At 49.2% G+C, this 22,387-nt stretch overlaps 1 protein-coding gene across 3 annotated transcripts in view; it reads right to left on the reverse strand.

Moving 5' to 3' along the window:
• The window catches only part of Sh3rf3 (SH3 domain containing ring finger 3), a 329,875-nt gene that overhangs the window by 132,778 nt on the left and 174,710 nt on the right, over positions 1 to 22,387 (reverse strand). The gene's annotated exons all lie outside the window — the stretch shown is intronic.

Here is a 22,387-nt window from a genome sequence, read left to right on the forward strand (position 1 = left end):
GCAGAACTTTCTTTCCCTAGCTGACTGACCCCTCACAGCAAATCAGGACATGTGCAGGGGGTTGGCGTTGAGCGGGCCAGTCCACACTGCACCAGTCATGCCCCGCCAGCCTTGCCAGGACTCCACCAGCAGCGGGTGCGCAACCTATCCCAGCGAGACACTACCTGGCAGGCTGAGGAGCATGGAGGCCACTCCCAGTCCTTGGTCCCCTGTCACAGACCAGCACTCCCAGGGATGTACGCAGCTTGTTGCTGCCTACAGTAGCCTGTCTGTTCCAAAACTATGATTTCCTATCTTCTTACCATCAGGAGAAGGTCCCTGCCTTTCCTGTCAAAATCTGTCCAACCTCTCCAAAAAGGATCTGCCATCTTTGGCAATCAAAGAGTGACCAGCCTTAAAAATGCATTTGGAACAGAATTCTTTCCAATCTTCTGTTCTCCCTCAAACAACCCTAAGGCTTGATCTGATGTTTCGGGCACTTCCTGGGCTCCTCTAATTGGCCCTGTTTTGTAAAGAGACGGGTTGGCTGCATGAGTTTCTTTTCCATTTCCTTATGGGTGGCCAACACCTGCTCGACGGAGTGAGCTTTGCCCAGGGTCCATTCTGTGCCAAAGGAAAGCCAGAGGAAAGCCTTACCATTGTCCCCGTGTCTATACCCAGTGATTTTCCTACCAGAGGCTGCATTTTCTCACCAGGGCTGCCTGTGCCAAGGGTTTCTGTAGTATTCGAATCAATCAATACCAGCACAAAAGCCCAAAGCAGCAGGACATCAAAAACTCTTTGTAGAGGACTTAATAGCACATTGCAACTCCATCATTCTACATTTATGTCTCAGAATGGTCAGGCGACAGCAGTTAAGAGACCCGCTGGCAGACTGACAAACAGCCACCACTACCCAATTAAATAGCAACACCAGAGGATTTTTGATTACAGAACTCAAATTGGGGGGGGGGAATCAGTTTGTGTCCAATAATACTCATTCTGGATAGCTTTGTAATGTCGGCACAATAGATGGTAAGAGGCCCTGGTTTCAGAGAGCGGAGGCAGAGGGGTGATTTGCCATCCACACAGAGAAGACTGGAAGAGGCTGTTGGCTGTGGGCCACCAGGAGAATTTCCCTGCCACATAAGGGCCAGCGGCCCTGGCCCAGGGAGTCTCAAGTCGGGGACAACTTTGTCTGAAGACATTTTTGGTTGTTACAGTGTAGATGCTATTGGCATCTAAGGAGTACAGGCTAGGGATGCTGCTGCACATCCTTCAATCAGGACATTTCCCAACAACACAGAATCACCCGGCCCAGGACGTCAAAGGGTTGAGAAACCGTGGCCCCACCTGTAGGTTAAATTTTTTAAAAAGTACTTTTTTGTTGTTGTTGTTCTATTTCAATTGGGTTTACCTGTGTTTTAAATATTGAATACAGGCCTGGGGATGTGGCCCAGGGGTGGAATGCTTGCCTGGTGTGTGTGCCAGGCCCCAGGTCCAAGGCCCACCTTTTCAGGATACGGGAGTATCTTCACCACTGACCACATGGAGACACTCAGATTCCATTCAGTGAGATTTTAAAGAAACCCATTTTTAAGAAAAAATCTTAAGCTTGAAAACCAGCCCCCACCAGGTGCACAGAGGAAAAGGTTTGACCCCACGGCCCATCTCCTCTCCATGGCAGAGCCACAGCCCCAGTGGCGGCTGGGACTGATCACAGTGGCGGGCAGGACAAGCCAGACCTGACCTTTGCATGCCGGTTCTGCCTCCCCCTGCGTCTCTCTCGTGCAGTGGAACACAGGCTCCTCCCTGAATTGCCCCCTGCATCACGGGGATTCTGGGTATCCATTCTGGACTCCTCATCCCCAGCTTTCGCTAGACAGTTGGCACGGAAACCACTTGCCAGCACCGCTCACCCCGTGATGTACAGCGGTGGCCCTGACTTACACAGTGTGGCCAGGAGGGCTGAGGTGCACTTGTGAGCCTCAGGGGACTGTGGCTTCATCCATCCTCCAGATGGGTCCTGGCCCCACCCATCTGAACCACAGGTGTGGTCCACAGGCCACGCCACCACTGTCGCCTCAACCTGACTGTGGAGTCTCCACCCAGCTGCTAAGCAAGGGGTCATCCTTGTGTCCATTCCTCCTCAAAAAACTGTTAGCTCTACCATCTGCCTTCCACTCCCCATTGCCCCATCCCTTCTGGGCTCCCATGGAAACCAAACCCCTGCCACCCACTGTGAGTTGGTTGCCAAGCACGTGAGGAGCCCACCCCCCACTGCTTACCAGCCTGTAGTGGCTCCCCGTCCCTCGGGGAACCAAGCTCCTCAGCATGGTGCCTGAGCACCCCACCCCCGAGCTGGCCCTGGGTCACCAGTCCAGCCACAGTGGGCAGCAGCCCCTTTCTCTCAAGGGGGATGGGCTTCTGGGAACTGGGGGCTTTACAGACAGAGCTCCATGCTACCTCCTGTCCTATCCCAGACCTTCAGCACTCAGGTGGGGCTCCTTAGGCCCGGGGACCTCTGGTCCACTGTACTGACCGTGTTCTAACCAGGGGCCCCAGCTCAGGGCTGTCCTTTGTCTACCCTGACCAGCAGAACCTGCGAGGGTCCCGGCATGGTACCAGTTCAAGGGAATCAGGTTCGCCTTGAGTCAGGCCTGAATGGGGGACAGGGAGTGGGGAAAGTTAGGAGGTGTGACCCAGGACCCCAGTACGCCAAGGGACTACACCGAGATTCAGGGAAAAGCACTTGGCCCTGGCTCCAACTGGTGAAGCTGCTCCTCTGGTGCCCCAGCAGGTCAGGCTGGGGCAGCCAGGGGACCATGTACGCCCTGAACACAGCTCCATGGGTGGTTCAGACTTCAGCCGACCCCAAGGTGGGAGCACCAGTTGCAAGCAAAGGAACCTCAAGGAGCTCCGTGTCGTCATGCACCTGTGCCTTGTGGCTCCTGCTGGTGGGCACAGAGGAGAAGAAGGACGTAGGGAAGGACAGGGGCCAGGGGAGCATGGAGGGAGAGAGGCACAGGGCAAGCCCACTTGCTCACCCCTCTGGACTGCCCAGACAGCATCTGACAGAGCAAAACTGAGAGGGCAATAAGCCTTTTAAGGATGACGAGACCTATTTCTTGGGGAAAAATATATGTCAGAAATGATCTGAGAGGTGGTTAATGCAGAGGGCAGAAGAACCAGGAACCAGTTCCCTGTGTCAAAAAAGAACGCTCAGAAATGGTAACGCGTGGCCTCTCCACAGTCTTTCATCTTCAAAGCCTTTTAGAAGATTAATTAGTCCATGGAAGGCCCAGAGGCAGGTGAATTCTATTGGGGGAAAGAGAATTCCGCAAAGTTCACTGTGGCAACCTGGAAACTTGAGATTTACAGCCCCCACCCCCACCACCATGACCCAGCCTGAGAGGGCAAGCAGGCTGCTGTGCACCCATCTCCTTTGGACCACAGATGTGTTCCCCTTTGGAGGGATTGTGTTCAAACATTGCCAGGAAGGCGCCATTATGCGGGCTCAAGACATTAAAGAAAAGATATGAAAGGAGAAGGGGGAAATACATCTGGGATGCCTACAGGACAATTAACACCAGCCACCCCTGTGAGGCATTAATAATAATTAAAACTTATAATGTCGATTTCACAGCTCATTACTCGGATGTGGCACACAAATCTTCCTCTGGGCTTAATGTCCTACCCCGTGGAGACAGAGTGCTCATGCATGCATGGCAGCGCATCGCCAGCTTCTATAGGATCAAACGTGGCAGCAGGCTTTGACAAATGGGTTTCCATTATGCCCTGCTACTACAGGGGCCCTGGGGCAGGCAGGCTGCCTGCAGAGGGGTAGAGGGGTGTGACCTGGATGGGTCCCAGTAATGCAGACTGCTGCGGGGGAAAGCATGGACCAAGGGCTCCCCTTTTAGACCCTCAGGACGCCATCTGGCCTCGTTCATTCAGTGCCTTCTGTGTGGAGCACGAGCAACCTGTTATCAATACAGGCTCCCTGTGAACCATCAGGACAGACGGCCTGTTTCTGTTCTCTGCTGCATCCCCAACCCCGGGCCTGACATTGGTCACAGGCTCGAGATACTGACAGGATGAATATGTGACGGTTGTCAGAATCAAGAGGAGTCATTTCTATCAAGCCCTAATCACACAAAATAAATAAACAAACAAACAAAGCCAGAAGGTCATAAAGGAGAGGATCTCATGCATCTGTGCCTAATGACAAGAACTAGTCACAGAAGACTCTACCAGAACCACAACCTTCCCCCACCCCCCCCCAAAAAAAACATCACACACAAAAAAATACTTTTGCAAGGAAATCTGCCCAGCAATGTTCAACCTGGGATTCACACCACTCTTGTGATTGATTGTTGAAGCCAAGGGCTTTTATTTAAAAATATTTTGTGTAATCCTCCTCATTTTAACTTGGAAAACTTCTCCTGGTCTCAACCTTCTTGCCCATGCCCATAGTTCACTGGAACACATGTACTCCCATTCCAACACTCTGCTCTTCCCCAATACTCACTATTCCTTGGAGAATCTCCGTGATTATTATTTTGGTTGACAAATACATGGACTAGCAAGCCAGGCCCCTAGGCTTAGGGCATGGACTGAGAGAAATTCCCCTGCCCATTATTTTCCCCCCGTGTCCTGAGACTTGGGGGCCCACGTGGGCAAATATCCCATCCTAATAGTGTCTGGGCCGAGATGCATGGGGGGAAATGGCAGCAAATGCCTGATGAGGAGCAGGGCATCCCAGGTGGAGGGACAGGCTGAGCCAAGGCATGGAGTCAGAGGTGGACACGGGTCCCACTCACTGGTGGTCTCAGATCCGTCAGCACAGCACATGGAAGAGCGGACCAGCATTAGGGAAATTCACATGTGGCATGTTCTAGGAAGGATGAACTGGCCAAGGGCTGGGAGGGCCTGGCCATAAAAAAAAAATGTTAAAAATTTTTTAAAAATTGCAGGGTCCCTGACTGTGTCAGGGACAGCTAATGGTGGTCTTTCTCCTTCTTGTCTGTGAGAATATTCAAAGCTGAAATGGAAGTCAGACTTGCCCAGCCCAAGTCCATTCTCCAGTCCTCACCTCCAGGCAGCCCTGGCCATTTGTCAAAACTCCTGTCAACGTAAGTCAAAACGATCCGTGCAAATTCTGGCAGGTTTGAAAATGACATGTGCACGGGAGTTCTACCTTTGCACAGGCTGGGTGGGAGATGCGGGAGCGCATGGGCTGGCATTTTCCACACGGTGACTCTGCACCGAGCAAAAGCTGGTCCTTGGATGACCTTATAGATCAGAGCCCTGGACTTGAGAAGAGAGAAAGGAAACTAATTTAAGCCACCGTATTTTAGGGTTTTTCTCATTCACAGCTCAGCCTGCATCCTGCCTGATTTAGGGGGTCTCGGGCCAATTTATGATTTCTGTGGCTCATAGCATTTTTCAAGCCAAAGCTTGAAAATTTCCTTACCACTCTTGAGGGCTATAATTTATGTATTTTTTTTTTTCATTTCAGAATAGAACATTTAACATGAACACTCCAGGATTTAGAAGAGGCACCGTTTTGGGCATTATCTTCTTTTACAATAATGTATTGAACAAGAGCATCCACCATCTTCTAAATTTATAAATTTAATTCCTGATGAATTATTTCTCTATCACCCTGCAACCAGGACAGTTTTAGCTATATTTCAAGTTTTCTCTTCCACTTTTCTCACTAAAAATTACCCATTGTGTGGGTTGTGGCAGCACATGCCTGTCATCTCAGCAGCTTGGGAGGCTGAGGCAGCAGGATCATAAGTTGGAGGTCAGCCTCAGCAACTTAGTGAGAACCTGTCTTAAAAGAAAAAGGGCAGGGGATGAGGTCAGTGATAAAGTGCTTCTAGGTTCAATCCCAGCACCTCCCTAGAAATTTAGTCATCGGGCTGTGACTTTTGTTTCATTTACTTTTTTTATTCTGGAGCCTCCAGGCTATCGGCACTGGTTGGAAAACTGGAGTTTGCCTATTTATTTATGCCCTTTCTCCCTTGGAGACTCACACATTTTTCAAAGTCTGAGAAACTGGACAATGCACAATTGCTTTCTAAGCACAGACTTCCCAACGTGGGCCAGCAGAGGACCCACCTGTGCTGGCAGGGGGTCTTTAGGGTCTCTGGAGAGCTGCTACCACCTGTTATCACACGCTGACCAGATGCCTCTTCGTGAGGCTTCTCGTTTCATTAGCAATCTCTCTAGTTCTGGTTCACAGGGATGATTTGTCAGAACTCGTTGGAAGTTCTCATCATGGCCAGTCCTGACGGCTGGGCTGTGGGGGCAGGAGGTGCAGGAGGCACGGTGACCCACCAACTTCCCAGCACTGAATGTGAGCCTAGGTTTCAGCCTTCTTGGCCCTGCTTCTCCGTACCTGTCGCCCTGGGACATGCAGTGTTCTAAATGGAATGAAGAGATGTCACCAGGCAGGCTGCCACCACTGTAGGCCCCATCTGCTGTCTCTTCCTCCCGGAACAAGGCAAGATGCTCACAGAAGCTGTGAACCCGACCTAAAACAAGACACGGCCTGGACTGCCCGGCGGAGATCCTGAGGGTATGCATTGCACTCAGGCCTTTCACTGAGATGAATGCAAGCGCTTCCAGAGAGTCCCCAGGGGAAGGCGAACAACCTGCCCTCGGGTCTGCCAGGAAGCCAGCCACTGAGCACAGGGGCAGCCAAGGGCCTGGACGCGTGGGAACACGAGGCTTGGCTGTGGCCCTGTGGTTTCCAGGGCTGCAGGAGTCTAGAGCCCAGGACAAGGTGCCTCCCAGGGCTGGGGTCTGCGCTTCCTGGCCACCCAGCACTGTCACTCTGCTTCCTTCTATCTCCGTGATAGATCTCCAAGCAAGAGTGTGAAAGGGGTCAAGAGTGACAGAGATTTTCAGATCTGCCTCCTTTTGTCAGACCTGTTCCCAGGAGTTCCTGGACCCCACGGGGACCCTTTCCCTGCTCCTTCTCTAACCATCTGCCCCTGTTCCCTGAAGTGCTCCCTGAGCGGCCTTGGCCAGAGCCCTGCGCCCTGGGAGGGGGCGCTGCTTCATTTCATGAACCAACCCCCAAGTGCAAAGCAAGCTAGGTAACATCTAGTTCAAAGAGGGAGTCAGAACTCATTGTCTGGGCAAACATGAAATAATTAGAATTGCCTGGAAAAATATTAACCTTGGGGTCAGTGCTCCTCTCTCTGGGTCATTAATTAGTAAGAATATTTTAGGTCCAGAATGCCTCCTTCAGGCCCCTGGACCCTCCTTATACTGCATGGAAAGGGACATAACATGGCTTGTGTGTCTAAGTGTGCACATGTGTACATGTTCCTGTGTACATGTTCATGTGTACATATTCATGTACACACGAACACACACACACACACACATACTCAAGTAACAGGATCTGCCCAACACATATCATTTTGAAGTCATTAAAAAGGGGAAGAGGAAAAGGGCCAATGTTAATATAGAATCAGAATTTGGCCAGCTTTGTTCTGGGGCCAGATCCATCCTGCCACCTGTCTTCATAGATCAAGCTTTAACGGGACACAGCGACACACATCTGCTAACATACTGTCTTCATGGAGTAGTCGCTTCAGACATCCCAGGGGCTAAGGCCCAAACACCTGCTGTCCACCTTGTCTTTACAGGGAGTATATGAAGCCCAGAATAGAACCCCAAGAGGGAATCTGAGGTCCCTTTTTGTGAATGCAATGAGTGCCACGAAAGGGCCACATGTCTGGCTGTCAAAGCAGTGATTTGGGAATCAGTGGTGGCCCTGCCATGCACCTTTTGAAAAAGTACCTTTGTTCCAGGAGACTCGTTTTCTTTCCCATAGCCTGGAGATAATTAAATCTGTCCTTCCATATTCTCTAGTAATGTCAATAGAATAAAATTGATGATATGTGACTAGTTTTCGTCTGTTAATGAAGAAGGTGATATAAAAGCAATGATCATAGGCTGTTTGCTGAGGCAGACAGATGTGCCAGGAACCTGGATGCTGGGCCAGAGAGGGCAGGCGTTTCTAAGTGTGGAAAGCAGCCAAGAATGACCTCTAACCTTGCATGGAAGTAAAGGTCAGGTGGGTGAAGTGAGGACTACACCCCCAGCACCTGCTCAATAAATGCATGGAGTGAAAGCAAAACTAGCAAGGGAATAACATGTCCTTCTTAGGTACAAAGACGACCTCTCTTAGCTTCACTAATCTGTGTGCACCTGCTGGGGCTCAAGTGGTACTCACCACCTGGTCTTCCCCCAGGCACTGTTATCCTGACCTTCATCCTTCCCAGCATCTCGGGTGTCCTGTGTGCTGCTTCCTACATTCAGCCCTTACTGCGAGCCTGTGAGGTTGGTCTTGTATCATCAGCAGCTCAGAGATGGGAAACGGAGGCACAGTGAAGTTCAGTAACTGCCCAAGCTCCAAGAGGCAGGAGTGGAACCAGATGGCCTGGCCTCCAGGCCTGTGCGTCGCCTGCTAGCACATTGCCTCTGAAAACTACATGACCATCTGAATGTAGCTGCATGGGTAATCCACTGCTGCCTGCAGGAACTCTGAAGTGGAGATAATCATTGCCATTTTATAAGTGGAAAAAGCTCAGACAGGCCAGCATGTTCCACTACATCTTGTAAGAGGGAACCCCATTGTGAATCTTACGTACCACTCTGCCTCCTTCTCTCCCCTTGCAGGGTGAGAGGGGCCCTGTAGTGCTCAGACCACTCTGTTTAATTTGGCAAAAAAGCGAGGTTGAATCCCTTGTCCATGAGGCCAGGTGGGTCCAAGTTCACAGCTCCGTCTTAGAGAAGCATAAACACTGCAATGCAGTGTCGGACAATCTGGGCAGGGAGCGTTTACAGAGATGGTCCACAGGACAAAGGGCTGAGTCTCGTCTCATGAAGATGGACAGCGTGCGATTTCATTACCCTCCTCAGAATGGTGTGCAATGTAAAACTTAGGAATTGTTAACTTCTGGAATTTTCCACTAATAGTTTGAACTGGCTGGCTGAGGATCACTGAAATCATAAAGACTCCCAGCCACAAATTAACATTCGAAATAACAAACAGCACTAGCCATCTGTTTAAAAAAAAAAAAAAGACAAGCCTGAATCAAAGTATACCTGATAGTTTGGGTTTACTTCATGCATAGAATGAATCTGTATACTTTACACTAATTTTACGATTTGCAGCCCACAGAGGGTGATGCTTTGGCTGTGTCGGATCCAGACCACCCTTTGGCCTGGAATGGCAGGAACTGAGCCTAAATTCTTCACCACACTCGTTGCCGATGGGCACAATTGGATCAGGAGAGGGTCTCTTGGTGTTCAATGTCTGTGCAAATTTCCAGAGATCCTTAACTCCAGGTGTTTATTTTAAAAATGCTTTGCCTGCTTTGTAGTGAAAATGAGCAAAAAATTAGGTGTCTTAGACTTAGGGTGAACTCCATAAATAAGTTATTAATGCAAATACTCTCACTACAGAAAAAAAAAATGCTCTTTCAAGGCCCTGTAGCAGGAAGGGTGCCTGGGGCCGGCCTTACTGCCCTTGAGTAGTAACTGATTATTTCCACGGCGGTTTACAGGTTGGATGGGGCTCCCAGTGAACCCTCAGCTACGGCAGCCACGAGCACACGGGTGCATTTCTTTGTGTTCCTTGGTAAAAGAGAAACTTAATGATGATGATTTTGCTTCAAAATGCACTTGGTATGCTAGTGAGTCAACCTGGTCATTTTCTGTTTTGTCTCCAAGAAATTCTTTTTTCCAAGCCTTCCTGCTATAATCCAACTCTGGCACCTTTTTAAAGTGAAACGGGGTCTTCGGTTGTCCTTTCTCCCGGTCCAGAAAACAAGACCTACTTTCCAGGTTGGAACTGGATTCCCTGGGTAAGGGAACTAGCCAACTTCCAAACCATTTCTGACCTTCCTAAAATGATTTTTTTTTTCATGAAATAGTGAATGTATTCGCACTTCCTAAAATATGAAAGAGCTGAACAGGCTTGCCTGGAGTTTGAAAATTTAGGGGTAGGAATGCCCACTCCTCTAACACTTCCTGATGAGTCCCAGACTCTGCCGGCACCTGCATCAGTCTTCAGTGTTCAAGGACACCATGCAGCAGTACGACCCAAGGAACCCCCACCCAGCCCCTCAGAGTTTTCTTTGTTTGTTGAATTGCTACATTAGTAAGTACTCCTTTCTCATTCATGTAGCATTTTAAATTTTCCTAAGCATCTTTCACAGGCCTTACTTAACCTTCATTCTTTAAAACAGCCACATTAAAGTGGGAAGTCGTTTGAGCACATTTAGGCACACAGATTCAGCCACTCGGAATGAGGACCCATCATCTGTGGGCCTCTGTCCTGGCCCTGGCAGACCAGCCCTGAACACCACACTCACAAGTTCCCACCTCTGTGGCGTGTACACTGTAGCCAGAGAGGCAGCTAAGATGTGCACCAAAAAAGTAAAATCACCCCTAAATGGTAAGTGCTAGAGCATCAGGAAACCAGGGAAGGGGACGAGGACGTGCCAGGACGAGGACAGGTGGAAATTTTGGATGGTCACTGAGAAGGTAACTCTGGGCTGTGTCTGACCATGAGGTGAGGAGTAGGGAGGGAGCTATAGGAGGAGGGAGGAGGACTGGAGGCAGGGTGTCCTATGGGGCTTGGACATCCCAGTGGGGACTCAGAATAGAAGGCAGGCTACAGGGGCCCAGTGTGGAAACTGAGACACAAGACAAAGACAGACCTGGAGAAAATATGTGAAAAGGGCCTTCGCGCATAGGGGGTGGTGGCAGGATGTACCACCCTAGGTACCCACCATTCCTCCTCGGACGTGCAGAAGTTTGGGGTCTCTAGACCAGGACAAAGGAAAGGAACACCACCAAGGACGCCGTAGACATCCTCCAACCCTGCCCAGGGAGTGTGCGAGTGTTAGTTTTGAAGCAGTAGTGGCCTCATCATTGTGACCTACAAAGGAACCGAACCAGCACACGTGAGCCTTTGGTGTGAGTGATGGGAAGAACTATATTCGCGGAGCTTTAAATCAGAACATTTGGCATGAGAAGATAAGTAATTAACACAGGGCCTTTCCAGAAAACCGAGCCTAAAAGAAAGGGGAGAAGGAATCCAGAGACTTCTCGGTAAAAATGTTGGGTTTCCCACATGTCATCACCTGCTCTCTGGATGCTGTGCCTGCCCCCCGAGCTAACCGGGAGCTGATGACAGCGTGTCTGAGGTGAGGTGGAAGAGCAAGCAATTCACTCTGCAGCCTCCAGGGCCTGTTGTTAAGGGAATTCTCCTGACATCTCTTTTTCCTTGTCTGTCATAATGTTAGAGGACAAATATGAATGTTGGGAACACAAGGTTAAGAGAATAATTCTATAAAATGGGTCCAATGTGCTGACCCCCACAGGCTCTCTCTTCCAAGAAACAATTCACCTGCAGCCTTGCCTGGCTGGAGTGACCAGGAGGAGTCACATTTCTCAGCAAACTACCTGTTATCTGAAGGAGACACGCAGGCTCAAAATAATGCCCATAAGGAGAACCCACGTTACCCTGAAGGATGACTCAGGCCTCCCTCTCTTGCTGGAATCTCACTCAAGTCCATAACTTGTAAATGGCAGAGCTGAAGCCAAACCCTGGCAATCTAGTTCCACAGTGTGTCCTTGGGATCTATGCCAGCAGTCAGCAAACTCTATAAAAAGTTACCCTAGGTTGCGCAGGCCATGGGGGCTGGTTGTAGCTACTAAACTTTGTCATTGCAAAAACCACAGATGCATAAATTATGTGTAAATGAATGGGTGTGGCTGTCACTCAGTAAAACAATTTGCAAAAGCAGGTGGTAGAACAGGATTTGTCCCATGGACTGTGGTCTGCCCACCTCTGCTCAATGCTTTGTGTTGGCTTATTTTATGTTCTGCACACCATGATCGCAAGTCCATGCTAGTGAAAAATAAGGTCCCATTTTTAAAAGCTAGAAACCCAAAGGACTGAGTTTCTTAAAATCTGATGTTCAAACCCTTGCATCCATCCAGTTGGTCCCATTCGGCTTCTTGTGCATTTTACTAATACAAGGCAAGACAAATATATCCAATAAGGATAGGCTGGGGCTTGTTAAAGGTAACAAGAATCACCCTGAACTTGAATTCTCCGCTGCAGGCAAGGCAATGCCTAAACCTAACAGAGGCCAGCCGGATCATTCCCCCCATCCCCCCCCCCCCCAGCAGGCCTGATACTAGCTGCGCAGGAGGCTGAGCACCAGGCCACATCAGACTTGGGAAATGAGCCAGGGCTGAAACCAAAGTCTGTTCTGGAAAAGGGCAGCATGACAGCTGCAGGGCACTGGTCCAGAGCTCAGTGCCTTCCCCTGGACAGGCAGGTCCACCCCTAATGGAACCAATACCCCAGCAGGCTGCACATGCCAAGATCTCACTATCACAGTGAAATTTCACTATTCTCCACCCCATCACAAGAGCTCAAAGGAAGCTGTTGGTCTCTGGTCATTTATTCTGTATGACAAGACACACTTGAATACATTCATGAGGACCCAATGAACATGCAATTCCAAGAGTCCATTGCTTCTTGCTGCCTACACTTGCACTTGAACCACTGTGTAGTAACCTGAAGGAGCAGGGGACCCAGTTTCCAGAAAGTCTGTAGGAAGCTCTGTAGGAATCACTCAGCAGAGGGATGTTAACGCCGCATTTCTGCTTGGCACCTCAGAGTCTGTTCTGCCCACGTGCAGCCCCAGCTGCCCTAGCACTGTGAGAGGAGCTAAGAATGGCAGAAGCAGAACAATCACCATCCGAGGAGGCTGCTGAGTGCTGGGGAGCTCAGTCCTTGGCCTACAACGGGCACAGAGCCTCTGTTCCTGATTTACCCCAGAAAGGGTCAGGGGCCAGAGGCATCAGGAACCCTTGTGCCTGCTCCTACCTGGATCAGGCTTCAGAGTCACCCAAGAAGACCCCACACTGCACCGTGGAGCTGTGGAGCTGCTGGGCTGTCAGATGAGCTGGAGGCTGGAGGGATGGGGAAGTGGCCCAGTGTGGGGTTCTCAAAGCTGAAGCCTGGCTCATACACAGAACTGGAAACAAGAGCTCTCCTAGGATAAGGCTGGAGAGGACGAGGGAAATAAAGTAGGTCATCCAGGGAGCCTCTACCCTGACTGCGGAGAGGCCACCAAGGACAGAAGAGGACTCATGGGGTCAGACATGGGCAGCCCAAGGGGATTCAAGGACACAGCTGCTTCCTTCCTGTGGGTAAAGCACCTGCTGCTATCCAGACCCAGCCTTGGCCAGTGTCCACATGGAAGCCTTCACGAGACTGGCAAAGCCACGCCTTCTCTCTTCTGCGGAAGCAGAGACCTGGGACCTAGCCCGCTGCCAGGCTGGGCTGACACCCGGGAGGACATTCCCAGCAGCAGAAAGGCCTTTCAGAGAACGGGCCCAGCTCTGGGGGTGGAGGCGAGTCCTCCAGGGAGGACAGGAGGATCCTCGGCCCTTTTCACACGGAGCTGCAGGAGTAGGGGCACAGCATCTCCAAGCCCAGGATACCCTAATGTCCTCCAGGACCTAACTTCCCTTCACTAAGCTCCACCTCCTAAAAGTCCCCCCCATCCCATCCCCCAATACCACCACCAGGTGGGGATCAAGCCTTTAACCCATGCTCCTTCCAGACCCAAACCAGAGCACCAGGGTATCGGAAATACCCTGTGCTATTGCCAAAGAGCTCAACAAAAGACTTAAGAACTGTTATGGATATATTCATTCATTTACAAAGTATTCAGTGGTCTCAGATAGAGGTCTAGAAACTGCGTATCAAACACCCTTCGTACTACCGGGAAGTGATATGTGGAAAGGGGGTGGAAAGTGTCCGAGGGGCTTTGAATTAAGAAGGCTGAGACAGAGCTTGAAGGGGGGAGAGGAAGCCTGTCTGCTTTTAGGGGGAAAGGCTCCAGGCAGGAAGCTTACTTGCAGACCTGCTAAAGGTCCCTGTTCTTACGCAAATCAGGTTCTTTATGATGCAAAAGAAGGGGTGCGGGAAGGGGGTGGGGGAGGGTGGGGGGAAGGCTGGTGTGTGGTTGTCAACTGATGACCAGGCGTTTGATGGCCAGTTCCTGAGTCTTGCTCTGGCACACAGCCCTGCAGGGGTGGCCCAGGGTCTGCACACACCTCGGAGGATTTCAGTTTCATGAAACAAAACACCCAGTGTCCTTATGCTCCGGGAAATGGAGATTCCTGCACGGAGCATGAGGGAGAAACCAGAAACTGCCTCCGAGTTTATCTTCTGGTCATCTTGCAAACAGCATCTGTCTGTGCTCGAGGAAAAGCGGAGGAGACTTTTTAAGAGTTTGGCCCAAAGTCAACAACACATACTACAAAGATTCCAAACGCCTGGCTTTTCAGATGGGGCTTCGACACAACCTGCACCCAACACGTATTTGTTAGGGACTTGCATTGCACATTCTGTGCAAGAGGTCGGGGACAGAGATAAGTGACTTGCTGGTCTTTACCACAGGAATTCATAGTCAAGGTGAGAACAGGCACACTTCTGTACGCATGTGTGGGAATGAGGGTGTCTCTTTGTGTAACTGACACATTTCTGCTATCTATCTTTCTCTAACCAGCTCTGTTCATTCATTCATCTATCCATGTACAATGCGTGCATCTATCCACCCATTATCTGCCCGTCCATCCATCCTGCCTCCATCCTTTTATCCAACTGCATGTGTCATCCATAAACCCATCATCCCTCCCTCCCTCCATCATACACGCCATCTGTGCACCACTCATCCATCTGAACATGGCCTGACTTTCAGGCCAGGTAATGTAGACCTACTAGAGACGTAACAACACACGGGCTGACCTCTTTTCTCTCCAAGTTTATATTACAGGTGGAAACTTTATTTAGATTCATAATCTATAGAACATATATGACTTTTAAAAATTAGCAGGGTAAAAGACTTGGATAATTCTGAAATACAGCAAAATGAGAAAAATGAAAGAAGGGGGGGGGAGGGAAGGAAAGACACTTCTCTTCTTTAGTTCTGTAATAACATTCCACATATGAACCAAACCTGAGGAAAAGGCTGCCTTCTCTCTGAAGCCCACAGGGTTGGGCAGACCCACCTGCATATTCCAGCAGGACAGAGACTCGGCAGATGACCTGCTTCCCGGAAGGTCCCCTCAGAATCCCCTACAGCTACCCCAGGAAGGGAGCAGACAGCATGCACATACTAGACAGGTATCTGTACCCACCCAGATGCAGTTAAACATTTTTTTTTTTTTTTAGAGAGAGAGAGAATTTTTTAATATTTATTTTTTAGTATTCGGCAGACACAACATCTTTGTATATGGTGCTGAGGATCGAACTCGGGCTGCATGCATGCCAGGCAAGTGCGCTTCCACTTGAGCCACATCTCCAGCCCCAAAGTTAAACATTTTTTAAGGACCACGAATGTTATGGTATCTCCTCAATACTAGCCAATCTATCACCTTGCCTGGTAACCAAGGAACCCATGGGACAATTCTGGACCTAGAAGTAAAGAGACTTTTGGAAACCACTCCTATTGTGTCGATTTTCTCCTCCTGTTTTAGCTCCAAATATTACAAAATGGGCTAAAAGTCAGTAGAAGATAGAGTTGGAGCATCCACTACTGGGTGTGGTAATGCACACTCCTGTAATCCTAGCAACTCTGAGAGATGAAGGCAGGAGGATGGCAAGTTTAAGTCCAGCCGTGGTAGCTTAGTGAGACCCTCTCTCAAGCTGAGTGGTGAAGTGCCCCTGGGTTCAATCCCCAGTATCCCAAAAATAAATCAATAAACAGAATAGAATGGGGTGGAGGGAGAGAAGGAGCGTCTGCTTTGTGCCACGATCCTACAATTTGTTCCCTGCCACGGCTTCCTTTTCTTTTTTTACTATTTATTTTTTAGGTAGAGATGAACACAACGTCGACCTTCCCACTGAAACTTGCTGCTCCTGGGGGAGGTCCGCCAGGTTGGCACTCATCAGACCTGGCCACCCAGAAACTGGCAAGCGGGAGGCTGAGCCCTGGGGAGTGGGAGACGGAGGAGAGAGGAAGCGGGGAACGAGAGCATGGCCTTCCACTGCTCTCCAGGTGAGACAGAGGAAATGGTCCTGGCTTCTGGAACCATCTGAAGCCAATGGTCTGCATCCCCTTCGCAGTCTCAGTGCCTCATACGACCCGTGGATCCTCTGGATCCTCGGGGATCAAAGCGGCTCCTCGTGGGCATGGATGGTCAATGCAGAGTCCCTTTCTCCCCAGGAGTTGTCTTCCCACCCAGATCTCCAGAGAGTTCTCCAACAGAGAGGCTTCGACAGTCCACCAGGCTCCAGTGGGTCTCGCCCATGGTGGGCCCTGGAAGTCGGGGAAACTGGAAGACTGAGTAGAACTGAAACCACAGAGACGTAGAGAGGCACCCAGAGAAAAGGACCTGGACTGGGGGCGTGAGGGGCATTCTGAGAGGAGAGGAAGCATGAGGTCATGAAGGGGAGGTGTGTTCTCAGGAGAAACGTGAAGAAGGCAGCCTCGCGGACACATGACCAAGACCCCAAGAAAGTAACACAGCAGACCCCAGCACACGGGAGGAAGGACTTGGCCCCAGGCCATTGTGACCACCTCTCATCTCCTCCAGGTGCCTTCAGCTGTTGACCTCTTGTCAGATGATGCAGAATGAGATGGGGAACCCAGAGATCTGCTGGGCCCCTGGACATTCTACTGCTGGGCGGGTGCTACCCCAGTCTTCCTGTTGGACATTACCCCTTCCCCGACATCAAAGTGGTCATGAGCACATGATCTGTCTACGCACAGACTTGGGGATGCGGAGGTCCACACTGCCCGATTATAGGACTGGTGACCGTCGGGAATGTAAAATGGAGAACATCCTCATCCCCAAGAACTATGTTCAGACTTTCCTTTCCATCAGTTCAACGGCCCAGGCCTCTAGGAGGACCTTCCTACTCCAACAACTGAAAAGGTATCGATACAGCGTCTGAAATGTGTTGCTGGAAACGCGTGCTCTTGCATGAGCGAACAAATATGGCCACGCCTGCAGATGCTGTCACCATCGACAGGAAACATGGGGGTGGAGGAACACGGGAAAATAGCACCACTAGGGCGTAGCCAGCAGCGTCAGGAGCAGGGGAATTTTGCAGGACAAATGACTGGATCCTTCAACAAATGAACAGTCTGTGAAGAACTGAAGGGGCAGTAAAGACTACCAGGAAGAAGTGGAGGAGACATGAACCTGAGCCATGGGTGAACCTCAGGTGGGTCCGGACTCAAGCAAAGTAACCATAAAGAGACATCTGAGACGCTGGCAGGGAAATGGGCACATGGACTGATAACGGGGAATTCGTGTTATTTTTGCTCACAGATGGAACAATGCTTTGGATTATGGCATTTTTTAAAGCCATTAGCTGTTGTAGATACAGCCTGAAGTATAAAGGAGCAAACCAGGATAGTGTCTGAAGTTGGCTATTAAACATTCCAAAAACCAAAAGCAGTGGAGAGGCTTCTGGAATAAGATTGGCCCGATATTGATGATTGTTAATGCTGGACACTACTGGACATGTGGGGGTCGTCAGACCAGACCCTCCACAACTATGTACATTTGGAAGTATCCACAAGGACAAGATGAAGAAAGAAAGTGCTCAGCTGACAGGAAAGAAGCATTAGATAAAGGCCAAGAGTTAAAACAAGAACTCTGGGCGACTGTATACATGAAAGGCAACTGCTTTTTTATACACCATTAACAGGTACTCAGAATATATAATTTTTAAAAGATAAGAATTATAAATGCTATTATAAATGATACTAGGAACACACTTAGCAAAAAAAAAAATGTACTTTACCTTTGTGAAGAACACCGTGCAATTTTATTGAAAGATATTAAAAGATGATCTAAATAAGCTGAAAGAAGTATTATGTTCTTGAGCAGGAAGACTCAAAAAAGCTGTGATTATTTTTCCCCCCTCAACTTAGTGCATAGCATAAGTGCATTTCCAACGTCAATCTCAACCAGATTTTGAAGTACTTAACAAATCAATTCAAAATGGATAAGAAAAGGAAAGGCCTTTACTCTACAGGATACCAAGGCTTTAAATAAGCTGCAGTAATTGCAAGAGTGTAGTTGGAGCAAGAACAGACAGAGAGGCCAACGGAACAGAACAGAGTCTAGAAAGAGAAAGACAAGCAGATGACTAGGTTTCCGAGCCATCTCAGATCCACGGGGAAAGTCCAGAATGCTCAATAAGGGGTGTTGGCAAGTTAGATTATCTGGATAAAAAAACAACTGGCCCCCGACCACACACCATATGTCGAATGCAAGCTACTTAAGTTATTATTATAATTATCATTATTACTACTGGGCCAGGGATTAAATCCACGGGTGCAGAACCACTGAGCCACATCCTTTTTATTTTGAGACAGGTTCTTGCTCTGTTGCTGAGGCTGCTTTGAACTTATAACCCCCCCTGCCTTAGCCTTCCAAGCCTCTGGGATTACAGGCCTGTGCCACCATGCCCAGCTTGACTTAAATTCTTGAATACGAAAAGCAAAACTATAAAATTTATAGAAGTTCATATATGGCTCCAAGATAGAGAAGACACAAGATAAAATACTGACCATAAAAGAAAATTTGTTTCATTGAAAAACATCAAAACTTCAATTCATTAAAGGTCATTGAAAAGAAAGGAGGAAAAAATAAACATAAACAGAGAGAAGATATTTACAACACATTTCTGAAACAAGGCATTAACATCCAGGATATATAAATAACCTCGTCAGATGAGCCAGAACTGAGCTGTGCAGACAGCATGCTTGGGGGCTTGGACCTGCCCAGCCCAGATCCCAGGAGTCACTGAGCAAGCCACTCCACGTGGGCTCCGCTTGCTCACCTGTAAGACAGGCATCACTGCCAAGGAGCTTACTTTCATGGGAAAGAAGAAACAGTAATGGCTCCACTTAAAATAGTGGCAAGAGTACAATCACTGGATAACAACTATTTATGCATCTTCAAGAAAAAGAAACGTAGAACTTTTCAAGAAAAACACCAGTAGAGTCACCCTTCCGTATTCATGAGAAATTTGATTCCAGGATCCCTGCAGATACCACAACCCACAGCAGCTCAAGTCCTGCTATAAAATGCAGAACATTTGCATAAAATCTATACACATCTTCCCATATTACTTTAAATCACCTTTGGATTACTTATAATATCTGACGTACATACCTTGTAAATCATGGCGTAGGGAATAATGACAAGAAAATCTGTACTTGTTCAGTATTTAGGTAATTTTTTTCCCAAATATTTTCAAGGTGAGGTTGGCTGAATCTGTGGATACAGAACCCTCAGATGCAGAGGGCTGCACACGAACCTAACAGGCACTGTACAAGAGTCAAAACGCATTGTACCGTCGCGTATAGTTAGAACAATAACAGCAACAAAAAAAGACGCACAGGAATGGTCCCTAATGAGATGAAAAGTTCTTCAACAGCGCCGGTAATCAGAGAAATGCAAATTAAACCACAACAAGAGGCTCTTTCACACCCACCAGATTGGCAAAGCTTGAAAGTCTGACAATAACAAGTGTTGGCAAGGCAATAGAAAACAATGTCTGTCCCCACGGCTGCTTGGAGTGTCAAGTGCTGCCCACTGCCAGGTACCAGCTCCAAAGAGGATAGCTGCAAAGCTCCGGGTGCGAAGCAGCCGAGACTCCCACCAGCTGTCAAGTGGACGACAGGGGTATTCTCAAATCACAGAATACCGAAAATAGAGGAAAAAATAACCAACATCACCTTCAATGCCTCCGTGTAGCTGATGTTTTGCTGAGTGGAAGGAGCAAGTTATAGAAGATCACATTCGGATGCTAAGTCTATAATAAAGACAAACTAAATAAAATAAACCATTTGGAGACACACATGTCCGTACGTGTCCTGAAATGGCTCTACCACAGGGAAGAAAAGAAGTCCCCTCAGAGGCAGTCGATGGTCGGGACAGCACCTGAGGACCTCTGGTCTCCAGGCAGACCTGCTGGTACTTATGGTCATTCTTTAAACTGTGCATGCACATCGTGTTTCACCAGGAAAACATTGAACCCAGGCTGCAAAGATTTTTTCTAATATCAACATCATGCACATGTTGAACCCAGCACACAATACTTCCTAGAAGTGACTTGGACTGAAAGGAGAGGGGGTCCATGTTCTAACCACCATTACCACTGTCCAGCGGTAATGAGGCGGGAGCAGTGGGAGCCCGCGAGACATGCAAAGGGACACACGGGGACACCTGGCTGAGAAACCAGATGCCGATTGTGGGGTGGGGGACCACGGCTGTTTGGTGGGCTTTGATTAAAGGGCCGTTCTGTAAAGCTGTGTGTGGGGTTGCCCTCAGGATGGAGCACTGACCACTGAGTGGCTGTTAACAGGCAGAAATGAACTTTGTGGCCTTCAGGGTGAAGGAGGGGATGGGCTGCCTCCGGTGGTCGCGGGTTCCCTGAGTGCCTGAGACCCATGAGATGTGAGGCCAGCAGACTGGGGGACGTTGGAAAGGGCTGAGTGCAGGGCAGGCGAAGAAAGCCAGCCCAGCACAAGGCAGGCCCTGGAAGTCACTTTGCTCCCAAGACTCTAGGGTTTCTTGGCTTGCTCTGTGGAAACTGACCCGCCCTGACTCTGGCCAGGCCAGCTGCAGGGAAGGAGTGAGACATCGAATTTCAGAGAATAATTAAAGACCAGTGGGTTGTTTCCCAGCACTCGAAAGGAAATGTGGCCCAGGAACCCCACCCTGACCCCTAGGGCCTTGTAAGAACCGTGATGTCCTCCCGTCTGGCCTCTAGGAAAAACAAGACGTGAAACCCACGCGCACACATTCAAAACAATGCTCCTTACACAGCCAAAGGCCGGGCCCAGGACAGATGCTTTGCTTGCCAAGACTGAGTGATGACACTTTTCTGTCTCAGTATTTATTGTGAGAAACGGGACGGGGAGGGTCTGGGGAAGTGACAACCGTGGTTCCCTCCAGGAGCCTGGGTGTCAATGTGCTCGTGTGCACGTACTATGCAGAGAGGCGAGCACGTCCACAGCAAGGAGAGGAAGACCCTGCTCCTGGGAGGCTGAAGTAGATTCGCAGTCGGCCCCCACCCTCAGCCACACGCTGGTCGTCACTCAGTGCACCCACAGCCCTTCTCCTTCCATCTGCCTCCCTCCTGGAAGGCGTCACCGCTTCTGAGCAAGGGATTCCGGAATGAGGATCGACTTCCTCAAACACCATCTTCAAAGGCCTTATTAGCACTTTACAAATATTACTTTACAGACCCTTAACCTGGTTTTTCTTCCACTGAGGAGGTAACTAACTTTCCTTGTTATTTTAAAAATTTAAAGATTAATCAAAACCACTGCCTTCTCACTGTGACGGCTATAACCACAATGACAATAACAAGCGTTGGTGAGGACACGGAGAAACTGGCGTCCTTACCCATGCTCGTGGGAACAGAATGAGGGGCAGCCACTGTGAGTCACTGCCTGGCAGCTCCACAAAAGGGTAAAGAAAGTTGCCATATGACCCGAAATCCCATCATCCTAGAGCAATGAAAGAAGGTCCACATAAAACTTGTGCATCAAGTTCAAAGCCGCAGCACTAACTACCCACAGGGGGGAAAAAAGAGCATCCCAAATGTCCATCAGCTGATGAATGAATAAACAAAATGTGGTCGAGTCATGTAATGAATGAATGCTTGGCCATTTCTCGGCTTAAATATGGTTGGAGTGTGTCCTCCATGGGTTCATGTGTTGGAAACCCGATTCTCCAGTGTTTTGTAGCATTACAAGTGGGGCCTAGGGAGAGGTCATAGGTCACCGGGAGCAGCACCCTAGAAGAGATTAACATAGTTCTCAGGAGACCCCAGTCTGTCTCTGGCGCCCTGTCTTGGCAGGCCATCTGTCCCCTAAGTGCTGCAGCCATGATGCCATCCACCATCATGTCACACAGCTAGGGGGTCCTCACAAGAGCCTGTGCCATATTGTTTGGACTTTTAGCCTCCAAAAGGGTGAACTAAATTTTCTTTATAAGTTATCCAGACTCAGGAATTTCATGATAGTAACAGCAAACAGGCAAATACAGGCCATAAGAAGAATAAACCATGGACACGTGCTAGAATCAAAATGAACCTTGACAGTGTTCTGTGAAGAGAAAGAAGTACTAGACCAAAGGTCACACCTGTAATTCCAGCAGCTCGGAAGCCTGAGGCAGGGGGGGTTGCGAGTTCAAAAGCAGCCTTAGCCAAAGCGAGGTACTAAGCAATTCAGCGAGACCTTGTCTCTAAATAAAATACCAAATAGGGATGGAGATGTGGCTCAGTGGTGGAGTATCCCCTGATAACCAA

This window comes from Ictidomys tridecemlineatus, chromosome 12 (genome assembly GCF_052094955.1).
Source record: "Ictidomys tridecemlineatus isolate mIctTri1 chromosome 12, mIctTri1.hap1, whole genome shotgun sequence".
In the NCBI taxonomy this organism is placed as follows: domain Eukaryota; kingdom Metazoa; phylum Chordata; class Mammalia; order Rodentia; family Sciuridae; genus Ictidomys; species Ictidomys tridecemlineatus.